This window comes from Anabrus simplex, chromosome 4, assembly GCF_040414725.1.
Source record: "Anabrus simplex isolate iqAnaSimp1 chromosome 4, ASM4041472v1, whole genome shotgun sequence".
NCBI classification, from domain to species: domain Eukaryota; kingdom Metazoa; phylum Arthropoda; class Insecta; order Orthoptera; family Tettigoniidae; genus Anabrus; species Anabrus simplex.
Genome location: NC_090268.1, coordinates 120,518,456 through 120,534,500, shown reverse-complemented (window position 1 = coordinate 120,534,500; position 16,045 = coordinate 120,518,456). Strand labels below are relative to the sequence as shown.

The following is a 16,045-nucleotide window of genomic DNA, read 5'->3' as shown; positions in this document are numbered from 1 at the left end:
GTCAATCGCCATTTTAGTGAACAAGGACTCCACATCGAAACTCACCAAAAGTGCATTCGGTTGAAGGGTTATGTTTGACAGCTTGTTGACAAAATACCTAGAGTCCCTGACGTATGATTCAGTACGTCCTATGTGTGGCTGAAGCAATTTGCTCGGGTATTTAGCCACAGCATAAATAGGAGAACCTATCGCACTAACAATAGGTCTGAGGGGAACATCTTTTTTATGGATCTTAGGCAGTCCATATAATCTAGGTGGCACAGCATCCCCCAGGGACAGATGTTTAGCCTCCTCTTTTGGAATTGAAGATTGCCTTAAGAGTTTCGCGGTGGCGTTGGACACATGAGTGGTGGGGTGACGTGATCTCAGTCTGTAGACAGGCTCTGACAATATAGCCGATATCTTATTCTTATACTCATCAGTGTCCATAACCACTGTCGCATTACCCTTATCAGCTTACGTTCCTTGTCGCCAGATGTTTCATTCCAGGCTTATGTCTATGTCTTACACCTGTCATATGTTACACAAACACGTTATGTGAACCGCTCAGTCTGATTGTGATGGTTCGGGCAGCTTCCGCTTCAAACGCTAGCGTTGTGCTATATCCTAGGGGCCATCTGGTGGTGATTGAACGTACCATTTTCACTTCTACTTCTGTTATAACGTTCCAAATTCAAAAGTGTCATTGTTTAAGAAGCCTTTCTCGTGGACAGTCGAGAATTCTTCTGAGGACGCAGAGCACAGTTTTCTGCGAAACGTTAAGAATTTCACCTTATTTTCTTGACACGGCACAAGCCCAAAAGCCTATACAATAACATGTCTATGCTTCGATTGTTCCCCGTTCTTGCTGTGCGGACGGTTAGGATAGCATCTGGACAAGACGACTGAGGAAACACGATTGGTCTGGACGATTGAGATTCTTGCTGTGGACAAGACGGTTGATCTGGACAGTTAGAAGCCGCAAAGCGGCCCTAGGCCCCTAGTTTTGTGAGGAAACACAAATGGTCTGGATGGTTAGGATTCTTGCTGTGGACAAGCCGATTGGTCTGGACGGTTAGGATTCTTGCCGTAGACAAGACCATTGGTCTGGATGGTTAGGATTCTTGCCGTGGACAAGACCATTGGTCTGGACGGTTAGAAGCCACGAAGCAGTCCTAGGCCCATAGTTTCGTGAGGGAACACGATTGGTCCAGACGGTTAGGATAGGATCGGGCGCTTTTATTGCGCTGCTTTTGGTAACGGATTATGATCAACATCCTTCACGGGAAGGAGATCACGTGCCACTTTACTTTGGCCAATAGGAATACAAGTAGCTACTTTAGAAATGAAAATGACATGTAATAATCCCAATTAGGTTATAAAAGTTAATGTGCTTCTTGGGGCGGGATGGTGGGTTCCTGGACATCGCATTGAACACATCTCTCCTCTGAGATGCTCTCCTAGTAAGATTGCATTAATTTCTACTTACTTATAATATTAGAAATATGTTGGCCCACGGGCTATACTAATTCTGGTTAGGGAGAAGCAGGACTCATCACTGAACTCGATGCGATGCCAGTCGTTCTCTGTCCATGCCTGTCTATGCCTCCTGATGTCAATGGCAACCGATGCATGGGGTGGTAGGACCCCAATCCGGCAGATGCGAGTTGTCGAGACACTGTGCGGAAACTCACAGGATGTTGTACATGTTCGTGGATGGCAGGTGCCGAAATTACGGCATCCCGCAATGCTTGGCGCACATACGACGGTCCTCCCTTGGGGTGGTGTTTCCTGGTTGACCCGAACCTGCACGACGTGATTGGGTGCCCTCATGTATCCATTGAATCCAACATCGGGCCACTGTAACATCTGAACGGCCCACAAGCCTGGCAATTGTACGATACGACCAACCAGCCTCACGTAGTCCTGCAATGTGGCTTCTGTCAAATGCGAGGCATCGCAGATGCTTTGTACTGTACATAGTCCCCTCTGCACATCTTGCTTAACTGTATGACTCACAGCAGTTGACTGGGAACAACGTATCAACAACAGGACGGTGCCATCACGAATGCACTCTACACATTACAGATCCTTGTAAATCTAATCATTCATACATCAATGGTATACATGTATACCAAAATGGAATAATATTGGACCACTCCTTCTGCGTGCTTGACTTTTTTTGTCAGGCAGTGCATACATTCAATTTTTTGCGAGAAGTCTATGGGGCCCTTTCAAGGCCCAGACCTGCCTGCATTGCAGGCCCTGACGTTACGTCCCTGTCAACAACAGGTCACAGGCAAGGTACCCACAAAATATCTGAAAGCTCTGGTGTTTAACTAAACTAAACTGCATGTACAGCATAGATTTGCTCTAGTTTTCCGCCTGAAGTACCGGTACCCAATGGTATGGAAACAGAAGCAAGAAGTGTAAGAATTTTCCTGAAGTAAGGAAATGGTGCATCTTTTTTTTTTTTTTTGCAAAAAGGACAGCAAAAAACTAAATACTATTGTGAAACATGCAAAAAATTCATATGCTTACACCATGCTCATTTTTCATATTGTGACTGTACATTAACTTGTGACTATGAACTATTTTCCTTTGAGGCATTTTTAACTGAATCATTGCAGTCTTTTAAGTACCGTACTTGGTTGTTTAAGTGAGTTTTGTAGTGAACAGGTTTCCTCCATGTCATGTTTGGCACCTACTATTTTTCTATTCACAAAATGTATAAGTGTGAAAATGGCGAGTTTTTCTGATAAAATATTTTAGGTATACCGGTATCTTAGAAAGAATAACAGCAGTAGATAAACATCTACTTTAACATCCTTATAAGCAGAAATAATTATTCTGCTATTGGGTCTGTCATACTTGGCGCCAGCACTAAGGTATGACAAGTGGGCACAAGCACTGAAAGGAACACCTTGGAAAGAAATAACAACTTAGAACTTCCTGCACGAAACTTGAAATAAATATTTTAACATGTTAGAGCCAAAATAAAAGCATTTTTAAGAATTACCTAGGACAGAAGGCGTGGCTCAGAGACGGAACGTATGCCCACACGTATTCAATCCCGCCGACCTCAGACCAAAGAGAATGCCTCAGACCACAGAACACCAATATATAACCTCAGACCCACCCAAATAATGAGGACGCCACAAGCAGCGTCGCAAGTAGCAACATGCGCGGGCTTACCAAAGAGGCGGGAAAAGCTGTTGGCGGTTTTGATCCAAGGCCATTCAACATGCAGAGTTAGAATCTAGGCGCCATTTCTCCCCCAATCAAATGCAAATACATTCTCTTGGTGACAAGTTCCCATTTGAAATGGAAGGATAAACTTTCCCGCCAGCATACGACGGGGATTTACAGGAAGGAACACGGTGTTCCAAAAGTTATCCGATTGCACCACACTCCCAAAAAACCGGTACATCATCTCCCCCCCATTCCATTTAAACTCGAGCCAAGTTTCGAATCAAAATAACAAATAAGAACAAAGAGTCCGGTTACTTGGTGAGGGCGTGAAATGCATTTGTAGGGTTAAATCATGAGACAGTACTCAAAATTCCACTACGGAATAACAAATTTTAAAACACACAAAGGGTCCAAGAAAGAGACACTGAAGAAAGGATATTAACGTGACTTTCCATCACTTAATTAAACCTAAAAAATGAAATATAATTACGTACAAGAAAAAAATAGTAAGATTAAATTTCAATTACAAGAAATATTATAGGCCTACACGGTTAATTTTACAGAAGTGTTTAACATTCATAATTCCCATAACCTACAATCACCCTACATGAGAAAGTTTAGCGATAAAAAACAATGATTAATTAAACCCTTTTATAACAGGTTGTGGATATGGTATTCCAGACACACCACCCCTAAAAAAAATGTTTACATGTAAATACGATTGGCGGTCACGTGCATACGCGTCAAATTAAACGGAGTTACTTTATCTAATGGAACAAGCCGCTGTGACATCACGTCCGAGCAGCGCCATGTTATAAGTCTGATCAAAGAGTTAAGGGTTCCATACACGTCGGAGGTAAGTCTGCGCAAACCAGTCTCTTCAGGCATAGCTCTGTGTGTATGGCCGATAAGTGTGCAGGCAAGTCTCTGACATTCTACCGCTGCTTGACTTCAGCCGGAGACTTTGTTACGAAAGCGCTATCGCAGAGTTGCGGCAGAAAATGTAAATGTGGTAACCTACAAATATGAACACTGAAATCTTTATTTGCGCGTCTTCTTCGTGCAGAGCGCCACATTGTGTCCAAATAACAACTCATCTTCTATACCGACAACCGGTATCTAATTAATTTCAATCATACATTTTTCAACCATCCGAAGCGCATAATCTTAAACAGAAAACAGCTGAGCGCGAGGTATTCACTTCCTCGGTAAATAATCATTTAGCCTGAGCGTGTGTGGGCAATTGCGTACTTGCGACTTATCTCCCGGAGGTAAGTCTGTGCAGGCAAGTATTCCAGAAGTCTGCGCCTGTATGGGGCCCTACAGAGGTGTGACGGTCCAGAAATAATGTGTCACTGCTCCAGCGACACGACTGGAGCAGTGACACGTTGCCGTTCCAACCACAGGTGAAGCTGAGGAGCATGGCATAGTCGTGATCGGTGGTCACGGCATAGCACGCACAGCGCGGTGACACGCTGCCGGTCCAGTGACAGATGGAGTTGAGGAGCATGGCATAGCACGCAGAACGCGGTGACACGCTGCCGGTCCAGTGACAACTGGTACGAGCACAAATGGAGCTGAGGAACATAGCATGGTAGGCTTACGTAGCCAGAGGATGCACGATTTGCTTTGTTCTTGGATGATGTCATGATCGGCGTGATCTTTATCTGATTCGATAATGGCACACTGGTGGTAGGCTGAAAGACTCGAAATTTTTTTTTATCTTCATACAACAAATACATACATAATAATGTTATTTGTGTTACGTCCCAATAACTACTTTTACGGTTTTCGGAGACGCCGAGGTACCGGAATTTTGTTCTGCAGGAGTTCTTTAACTTGCCAGTAAATCTGCTAATAATAATCTTATTTACTTTACGTCCCACTAACTACTATTACGGTTTTCGGAGACGCCGATGTGCCGGAATTTAGTCCCGCAGGAGTTCTTTTACCTGCCTATAAATCTACCGACACGAAGCTGACGTATTTGAGCACCTTCAAATACCACCGTACTGAACCAGGTTCGAACCTCCCAAATTGGAGTCAGAAGGCCAGCACCTCAACCGTCTGAGCCACTCAGCCCGGCAGTGTAAGTAAAATCTACTGACCGAACAACTGGCTATACGGTTTGGGTTACATAGCTGTCAACTTCCATTCGGAGATAATAGGTTCAAAACCCACTATCGGAAGCCTTGAAAGCGGTTTTCCGTTGTTTCCCATTTTCACGCCAGGCAAATGCTGGGTATGTTCCTTAATTAAGGTCACGGTCGCTTCTCACTCCTAGCCCTTTCCTATCCCGTCGTCACAAGTCTGTTACATAAAATCAGCTTCATGGTCCGTATCGCACTTCAATAGATTCACAATTTTTATTTATTTTCCACCTAGTCGATACAATGATTGCTTAAGGTAATTTAATGGTTAAAAGTGGTACATGTTTTGTATATTATCAACATCTTCAGCAGTATATCAACTAGGTGGAAAATAAATAAATACTTAATTGTGAAAGTCACAAGTCTGTGTCGGTGCAACGTAAAGCAGACAATACGAGGCTGTCGAATTTGAGCACCTTCAAATACCACTGGACTGAGCCAGGTCGAATCTGCCAAGTTGGGGCTAGAAAGCCAGCGCTTTTACTGTCTGATAATAAACAGTTACCGGGCGAGTTGGCCATGCAGTTATGGGCACGCAGCTGTGAGCTTGCATCCGGGAGATAGTGAGTTCGAAATCCACTGTCTGCAACCCTTGAGATGGTTTTCCGTGGTTGCCCATTTTTCACACCAGGCAAATGCTGGTGCTGTACTTTAATTAAGGTCACGGCCGCTTCCTTCCCATTCCTGGTCCTTTCCTGTCCCGTCGTCGCCGTAAGACCTATCTGTGTTGGTGCGACGTAAAAAAAAGGAAAAAAGAAAAAAAACTGTGAAAATAGATTGTTTACATGGCACTTACAGGAGATTTGGCATATAACCAGTGAACTATCATCTAATCAGTAGGATACGTTAGGTCATGATGTCATAATTCCATTTCATTGTAAAAAGCAAATAATTTCAAACATGCTTCCAATTATTTCTGACTGATTACATGCAAATGCATATCGTTCTAATTCGTCTATACACTACATTGCTTTTTCCTGTGTTATTATTTCTGAATTGAGAGGACAGATATAGAACTCTGAGATAATGAAATTACATAGTAAGCACAAGATAAGTTCATCCTCTCATTTCCTTGAATTGGAATACAGGGAGGAAAAGAGGAAGTTACAGTAACCGGGAGAAAGCATACTTTCAAGCTATTTCTCTAAGCCCCATGGCTAAATCATTAACGTGCTGGCCTTTGCCCACAGGGGTCCCAGGTTCGATTCCCTGTAGGGTCGGAAATTTAAACTATCATTGGTTAACACTAGAACCGCGGCAATCTGTATACCCCCTAGAACTGCGGCTGGGTCACTTATGACGCACCCCTCTTTTTTGTGATGATTAATCTTTTCCGAGATACGGGGAAGTGTTCACGACATATTTGGAGTCTTCCTCTACTCCCATCCAATATTTCTGTCCATATTTGTCCGGTTTCGAGGCCATACACTGCGTAAATTTACAGCGGCATTTCGAAGGGAAGGGCTGCTCGTCAACAGTTATATATGCTCCAGGTACATAGCTACATTGGGTATTTGCAATGAAGGCGTATCAGATTTCTGATACCAATGCAAATTTGTCTTCTTTTAGTCTTTCTGACCTTGTAGATTTAACGTCAAATATCAAGAAACACATTATTTCTCTGAGTCTATCACAAACCTTGTTGATTTTACAATAGGATTGCCCCACTTCTCTGACCACAATGAGTCCAATTCTAAGCCTTTAGCTCCTATGGCACCGCAAATGTACAATATAGCAAGAGAGGCTTCCATCTCCTCAATCTTAAGACACCAATCATCTGACAACAGTTCACGATGTGCATCTGTCTTAGTACATATCACAATATGTTTCAAAATCTTGTCCGTGATCATAAGTCGCCAAGCACTTACGCAGGTCACATTCACATTACGTTCAGCATGTGCAGTAGGTCTAGCGTGATCTCTGAACACAATTTGGACTCCATGTCTATCAGCTGTAACATCACCAATTACTCCCCCCAACTTTCCAAGTCGTACAATGTTGAGATACAATTTCTGTACCTGCTGGAAGCTGAATCAGGCTATCAATACAAAACCTGCCTCATTTCACTGATGGCGTACCCTCTCCGTTATCGTCAAATTGCACAATTCCTTGACCATTAGCAATGGCCACCTCTCCTGTTGAAGGAACTGAACAGTGCTCCTGGCTACGCCCCCTTTGATGACCGTGAGAAGTCTCTACAATGTTAAAGTTTGTCTTAGTTTTTCCACCTGAAAATAATCTTTACAAGAAAAAATAGCCCGAACATAAAAATCACAATGATAAAGAAACTAAACACTTTTAGGCCTGAAATTTGCGAAGTATCTAAATTATAATCCATACGTTGTGAAATGAAAGTTTAGAAATGCATACCTGCTCTATCAGGATTTGCTACAGCTTCAAATGGTATGACATTTTTCAAACACCTCCCTTGGTAAATTATTCCAATCCCGAACTCCTCTTCCTGTAAACCCCAGTTTGTATTCTTCAATTCCAACTTTATTTTCATATTGTGATCTTTCCTAATTTTATGAACACTATTCAAACGTATTCATCTGCAAATGTCATTCTACGCCACCTCTCTACTGAAGCTTGGAACATACCATGTAGTCAAGCAGCTTGTCTCCTTTCTCCCAATCTTCCCAGCCCAAAATCTGCAACATTTTCATAACACTACCCTTTTGCCGGAAATCACCCAGAACAAATCGAGCTGCTTTTTTTTTTTTTTCTTTTTCTTGGGAGTTTTCCTTCCTGAATCAAGTAATCCTGGTGAGCATCCCCTACACTGGAACCACACTCTAATTAGGGTCTTACCAGAGACTTACATGCCCTCTCACTTACATCCTCACAACAACTCCTAAATACCCCCATAACCATGCAAAGAATCTGTAATAACCTTTTATTTATTTACAATCCCATTGATGTGATAACCCAATGAAGATCTTTCCTTAAATTAATACCTGGGTACTTACAGTGAACTCCATAGGAAATTTTCACCCCATCAATGCAGTAATTAAAACTGAGAGGACTTTTCCTCTCTGTGAAATGTACAACCTGCCTTTTCATCCCGTTTATCATCATACCGTTGATTGCTGTCAGCGACAGATCCAAGGAATAGTTGAGTGGGGGGAGGGGGGGGGGTTGACTTTGACCGTCAGCCCTAGAGGGTATGAAAATTTGGCAGGAAGAGGGGTTCAGACAATTCCAAAATATAATATTAACCTTACTCTGTTTGAAAGTGTTTCTTGTTAATTAGTCAACCAGCATGCTTTGTTTGTAAGAGAGCTATTAGCTTTAGTGGCAAATTTCATGTAAGATAATTTTGAAAATAATAACTGAATGGCCTCAACCGCCAGGTGCTGGCAAATTGAGATGATGCCATCCAGGTTGCCTGCAATCAATTTTGACATTCCATTTTATTCCTCCAGATTACAATAGTGAATGGAAAATCTATTGGGTGGCCTATGGCTGAGTCTTTAATTAATTTTGTCTGGTAGATACCAAAGGTGCCACCAGCTATCCTTAACATAATGATATTGTACGACATGGAGTGTCAAGGATTTTTTCTGCTGTAGTCTTCAGAAATCCTATGCCGCCTGATTGGTATGAGAAATGTGCAAGGGCTTCCTGCCCGAGCCTGCAGCAAATCAAAGAAGCGAGGCCAAATTACCCAGTTTGTGACGATCAGCATTGGGACAATGACTGGACACAGCTACGAGTTAGCTGAATCATTCAAGCTACGACAGTAGATATTGCCTTTATCCAGTAGACCAAATAGAAAGATGCTAAAGCCTGTAACATTGGTAAAAGGTACAAGCTCTTGTACTATGGCAAAACGTCCTGCCAAAATGGTGTGGCCATCGTTGTCTCTGAGGGAATGTGAAAGAACATCATCTACGTAGGCTATTTGTTTCCAAGGGATTGTGAAATAACATCACCTACATAGACTACATATCCAATAATAATTGGAGGGGAACTGGTTAGGAAGGCAGAGAGTTTCAAGTACCTGGGAAGTATCATAAAGGAAAGTGGAAGAAATTGTGTTGTTGTTTGAGTCATCAGTCCATAGACTGGTTTGATGCAGCTCGCCATGCCACCCTATCCTGTGCTAACCTTTTCATTTCTACGTAACTATTGCATCCTACATCTGCTCTAATCTGCTTGTCATATTCATACCTTGGTCTATCCCTACCGTTCTTACCACCTACACTTCCTTCAAAAACCAACTGAACAAGTCCTGGGTGTCTTAAGATGTGTCCTATCATTCTATCTCTTCTTCTCGTCAAATTTAGCCAAATCGATCTCCTCTCACCAATTTGATTCAGTATCTCTTCATTCGTGATTCGATCTATCCATCTCACCTTCAGCATTCTTCTGTAACACCACATTTCAAAAGCTTCTATTCTCTTTCTTTCTTTCTGAGCTAGTTATCGTCCATGTTTCACTTCCATACAATGCCACGCTCCACACGAAAGTCTTCAAAAACATCTTTCTAATTCCGATATCAATATTTGATGTGAGCAAATTTCTTTTCTTAAGAAAGCTCTTCCTTGCTTGTCCTCCTTACTTCTGCCATCATTAGTTATTTTACTACCCAAGTAACAATATTCATCTACTTCCTTTAAGACTTCATTTCCTAATCTAATATTTCCTGCATCACCTGCCTTCGTTCGACTGCACTCCATTACTTTTGTTGGAAGAAATTATAAGGAAATAATCGAGCATGGAAGACAAGCAGGAGCTTGCTGAAAAGTGTAAGAAGTCTGGTTTGGAGCAAAGATGTCCCTCAGAGAAGCAAAAGTGTGATATACAGGACGTACTGTGTACCTATTCTGACGCATGCAGCAGAAACTTGGGTAAAAAAGCAGAGAGCCACGACTAGGGTGCAGGCAAGTGAAATGAAATTTCTGTGAAGCAGGATAGGGCTGACAAGAATAGATATGATGAGAAATGAGAAGGTTAGAGATAAAGTAAAAGACGAGCCACTGGAGAACAGGATAAAGTTATCTAGATTTAGATGGTACAGACACATCTTTTGTTCTTTTCTTGCTAGTGGCTTTATGTTGCACCAACACAGATAGGTCTTATGGCGACGATGCGGTAGGAAAGGCCTAGGAGTTGGAAGGAAGCAGACGTGGCCTTAATTAAGATACCACCGAGCTCGATAGCTGCAGTCGCTTAAGTGCGGCCAGTATCCAGTAATCAGGAGATAGTGGGTTCAAGCCCCACTGTCAGCAGCTCTGAAGATGGTTTTCTGTGGTCTCCCATTTTCACACCAGGCAAATGCCGGGGCTGTACCTTAATTAAGGCCACGGCCGCTTTCTTCCACTTCCTAGGCCTTTCCTATCCTATCGTCGCCATAAGACCTATCTGTGTCGGTGCGATGTAAAGCAAATAGGAAAAAAAAAATTAAGGTACGGCCCCAACATTTGCCTGGTGTGAAAATGGGAAAGCACGGAAAACCATCTTCAGGGCTGCCAACAGTGGGATTCGAACCCACTATCTCCCAGATGCAAGCTCACAGCTGCACGTCCCTGACCGCACGGCCAACTCGCCCGGTACAGACACATCAAGAGAATGACAGAGGAAAGGATACCCAGGAGGATGCACAGGAAAACGACCATGAGGAAGACCAAGATAAAGGTGGATAAAAAGAGTGGAAGAGTGTGTGCAGAGAAGAGGTGAGGACTGGGCAAGAGTGAAGTGGGAGAAGTGGTGGGAAGACAAGAGGAAATGGAGAGGCTTATGATCCAGGCAGACCCAGCCAATAGCTGGAAACTGCATTTGATGATGATGATGATGATGATGATGATGAACTCACAAGTCCATTATGCAGTTATTGGGAGCTGTTTATAGATGTCCGGAAAGACCATGTAGTGTAATCTGTAAGACTTATGCAGAAAGCCAGTGAAGAATGGAATAAATTTGACCAAGAATTCCTTCATGATCTTGTGGACAGTATGTCAAGATTCCAGTACATATCTGAGCAGGAGAACCTGCTGCTCACAATAAATGCTTTCAAGATTGATGTTAGAAACTCAGCTGAGAAACCAATTATGTGATCTTGAACACAAATGAATTTGATTAATTGAGCAAGATTAATGCAAATGAATGTATTATAGAGATTATATTTTAATGAATCAGATCACTTTTGTGTGTGTGTGTTGTGTAATAAACAATATAGCATCAAATGGGGGTGACTATAGTCATAAACTACACTGTCCAAAATAATTAGCAGAACATGTTTTTGAACATGGCACATGTTTCAGTACTTTGTGACACAATTAGTACCAGTGGTCTTATTGCATAGACTGAGAACTTGTGTATTCAAAGCTTGAAACATCTGAGTCATACTGTCTCTATAGTCTTAGCCCTGCAGTGCAGTACCACGAGATCCCTCAAAACAATGTGGATACCCGTGTGTCAGTGTGTTATACTGAGATAAACAGACTGAAGTTGTCGTTTCAGAGTTCATATACTTTCGAGCACATACAATGATGCATCTCGACGACATACAAGTTGCAAGAGCAATCACTTTGATCTGGGAAGGATGGACTTTTTGTTGTGTTGCTGAGGACTTAAATTTCTCCTCTTCTGTCATTTATCAGTTATGGAATCTATACACTGAGGCATGTCAGTTCACCAGACAGGTTTTCAAGGTCATCAACACATCACAAGCAAAAATTATGACTGACATTGGGTCATTTCTGTGTTGCATATGATACCACTAGGCTAGTGCTAGAGAACTGCATCAAAACCTCAGAAAGGCAACAGAAGTTATGGTATCTGATCAGACTGTAAGAAAAAAGGTTCTGCAAAAGTAACTTATGACCCAGACGACTTGTTCAAGTACTTTGCTTAATGCAACAACATCAAGTAGCTCACCTTCTGTTTGCCCATAACCCCTGAAACAACAAAAAGTAAAAAAGTAGCATAAGAATGCCACGTGAAAGGTTAGAGCCTCCACATTTCTACACATCCTCACAAGAAAAGCCCCCAAGAAGATACCAAATTATCTGCCACCCGATGGGAGGGATATGAAATACGCAAGGAAAGGGGAAATGATATAGCATAAGAGTATTATATAGGTTTGAGACTAACAAATTGCTTTGACTTTGAAACCAATGGACTTAAAACATACACTGAGACATTTGCCAACTCAAAGGGATGGCTGTGTGCATGTATGGAGAGACCCCGGTCAGCGTTACTTACCAAGTGGACAGATTTGGACAAGGTTCAGTAATGGTGTAGGGTGGCATTAGTATCAACAACCGTACAGATCTTGTTGTGATCCATGGCCGTCTTACTGTCAGGGAGTACATCAGCCAGATCATATTAGGCAATGTAGTAGTTGCTGCATACAGTGTGGCCCTGTGACATGCACGACAATGTGATGGAATGGCGAGTGCTGACCTGAATTCCGTTGAACATGTGTGAGACATGCTTGACAGACATGATCGAGGTTGTCTTGTTGCACCATTCTCTCTTAAAGAACTCTCACAGGATCACAATGAAACAGGGATGGATGCCACAGAGTGAACTCTGTATGGTGTATGCCACATATGTACGGGACCCTCTGGACCAAAGGCCAGCATGCTTACCGAAGGGATAATTAAATTGAAATAAAAAATAACGTAGTTCAACTTATTCAATACAAATAAATAAGAAATGTAGAGTTACATTTCTATTTAATTATAAGCGGAAGCGGTACTGGTTTCGACCTCAATCTGGGTCATCATCAGCCGAATAAAATGCAAAAACAATGCATAGGTAAATAAGAAATTAAAGAATGAGTCTTTCACAAAAACTGTTGAAGAGGCAAAATAAGATGATGGGGATTGGCACTGTGCGATTTTAAATCGTGAAAACTAGAAGAAGTAGAAGGTCAGTCGCTTATATGAATTAACGCGCGATCTTCTGAATAGTAGCAGAACACACGCAAAGTTCGGCACTGTCTCCAAATGTTTACGAGAAGACGTCAGGCATGAAGTCACAACATAATTTAATGAATATCAAGTCTTTAAATACCGAAGGGATATGCGACACTAAAACTCTCAAATTTGGAAGAAAACCAAACTGGATCTCACTTTGTTTTTGACACTGTTTTGGACATTTGAGTTTGTTTTTTAAAGTGAATCAGAGAAACAAATTATATTTTGTTGTGTAATTTATCTGTAAAGAACATAGATTATATCTAGTAGCATTGTTAGTTGTCATTTATTGTTCTATGCAGTATGACATACATTCAAAAATGTGTTCTGCTAATTCTTTTGAACAGTTTATTATACAGATTATATTTTCATGAATCGGTTCCTATCTTTTTTTGTAACATATCATTTACTGGGGTAGCAATGGTCAAAAAACTAAAGATAATGGGCCTATTTTATAGAGTAGATTTTTGAAACGTTTTGTTTTAAATCCTTCCTCAGTTCCAGACAGATTTTTCTCTTTGTATGTGATAAACATATGAACCTACTAGTAAAGAAGTTTTTTACAACATAGTTTTAACCGTAGTTACCCCAGCTGACAGTAGTTAATAGGTGATGCATAATTTGTTTTTCTTTTTCATGCTGATAATAATATTAGTGGCGTGTGGCCTCCGGAGACGCCCGGTGCAGTTCTTTCGAGTCGACGCTGTATAGGCTAAAGACAGCACACACACCCATCCCCCAAGCCATTGGAATTAACCAATGAAGGTTAAAATCCGCAATCTAGCCAGGAATCGAACCCAGTACCCTCTGGACCAAAGGCCAGCACGCTAACCATTTAGCTATGGAGCAGGACTGCATGCTGGTAATAATAGATGAATGACCAATAGTATGTAAGGGATTTGTTGAGAGATGTTGCAAGGCATGGGGAAAAGTAAAAAACACAAAAAACTGTTTTGGAAATAAATTGTGTTTAAGTCGTAAGCAATTAAACTGTTCAAGCAAAACTCCTTGGATCAAGTGGTTTGATTTGTGAGCCAATACATTATACCAGTATACTATAAACATACAGTATTTTATAAGTACTTCACACATGGTGTGTAATCTCATTAGTGGTTTTCAAATCTATTTGAAATTATAGAGTATTATTGCATCATAGAAATTCACTGTGATCAGTTATGTTGAAGCACATGAGAACAGGCCACAAATATTCAATATTCTGTGTTTGAGTGTAGTGTGTTCTAATGGCAAAAACAGAAACCACACCTAAAGCAAATAATAAGTCTCAAAAAGCAACTTGTTGCTGAACAATGGCAAGCTTTTGCAAGCTAAAAAATTGCTGAAACATCCAATATTCCTACACAACATAGATATGCTGCTTCTCTTGCAAAATAATGGGAAATACATGCAGTACATCAGATCAGCACTTCTGATTACATAATAAGCTGAGGCTGGGTGATGAATTTTACTTCAAGGAAGAAAGTCACAGTGGCAGAGATTGCCAAATGATTCAAACATTAGTCATCAGTGTGAAAGAGAAATCTAGTATTATTGTAGATGTGACCAAAAGTGTCAAACAGTGTATGATAGCTTATGGCAGTAAACTTCCACTATATCCTTTTTATAGAAGGTTAATAAAATGCCACAAGTAAATTTTCTATGGGGGATCCACATTTGTAAGGGTGGATGAACATATAATATGAACAAGTTTCTTGCTTAATGATGGAAATATTTCGTGGCTACCTGACAGGAGACACAAAGGAAGTTACTAGAAACCACAAAAACCAATTTGGCAGTGGCATATCCTGAGAGCTACCAAGGCTATTGGTGAAGCGCAAACCTCAAATGTGAACGATGGAAAGGTAAAGCACATTATAATGTAAGCATCTGACACATTGTTTCATTTATAAACCTTGAAAGCAATGAGAAAAAAACATTGCTCGTATTTCTGAGCGCAAGGCATCAGAGACTGACATTGCAGCCCAGGCTCTACGTCCCTCTCCCCTCGACTAACCTTAGCGGTTTGCTGCTGTATATTCGATAGGTGCGTGGACTGTTACTTCGCCACTGTTAACTAGGGAGAGAGAGCAATCATGCGTTCCTTATCATACATACTTCTTCACCTCATAGATATCAGAGTGCTGATATTTCACTCCCCTATAATTCTACATCCTTGCAGGAAGACACTCCAATGCCTGCTGTTATAGGAGAAATATGATTTTATTTTAATACATAGATCTGCTAAAATGAAATGCAGTCTTTCAGGTTTAGTATTCTCTTTTGTTGTTTGGAATAAAATCCATGATCATGGTTCGGATACCACCACTGATCTCTGGAGGAAGGTAATGAACCAGTGAACGACTGGTACGACCGCTTATAATGTTGTAAAATTCTACATGTTAATTTGATGATAATAATAATAATAATAATAATAATAATTGTACCGGGCGGTACACCTCCACTCCGCTAATTTAAAATGTGCGCCAGTTGAAACTCCTCTGCTGGAGGAAGTCTGAACCTTATCTACGCTATTAATTCTCTACTTTCTCAGAAGATGTCACCACGTGGAAAATTTTGAGTTTTTGAACTGTGTCATTTTTGATGTGGTTTTGTTTCGCTTGAAGTAAGAAGTGTGAACTTTCTCTTCTAGAGGACACTACTGAAGATCAACAATAGTGCACCCTAGTGCGAAGTCAAAGAACCATTTTGTTGGAGAAATTTTTATTTCAAATGTTTGTCTTTGCTAAATTTTTTTTCTGTTATTGTTTAAGTTGGCTGTATACCCCTCTCTTTCCCCTT

General features: G+C 41.2%; 1 protein-coding gene across 1 annotated transcript in view; it reads right to left on the bottom strand.

Moving 5' to 3' along the window:
• The window catches only part of LOC136871679 (retinoblastoma-like protein 1), a 114,231-nt gene extending 111,151 nt beyond the window's left edge, over positions 1-3,080 (bottom strand). The window contains exon 1 of the mRNA XM_067145177.2: positions 2,999-3,080. The gene's annotated coding sequence lies outside the window, so the exon portion shown is untranslated. The remainder of the gene's footprint in view (positions 1-2,998) is intronic.
• Positions 3,081-16,045: the final 12,965 nt, after the last annotated feature.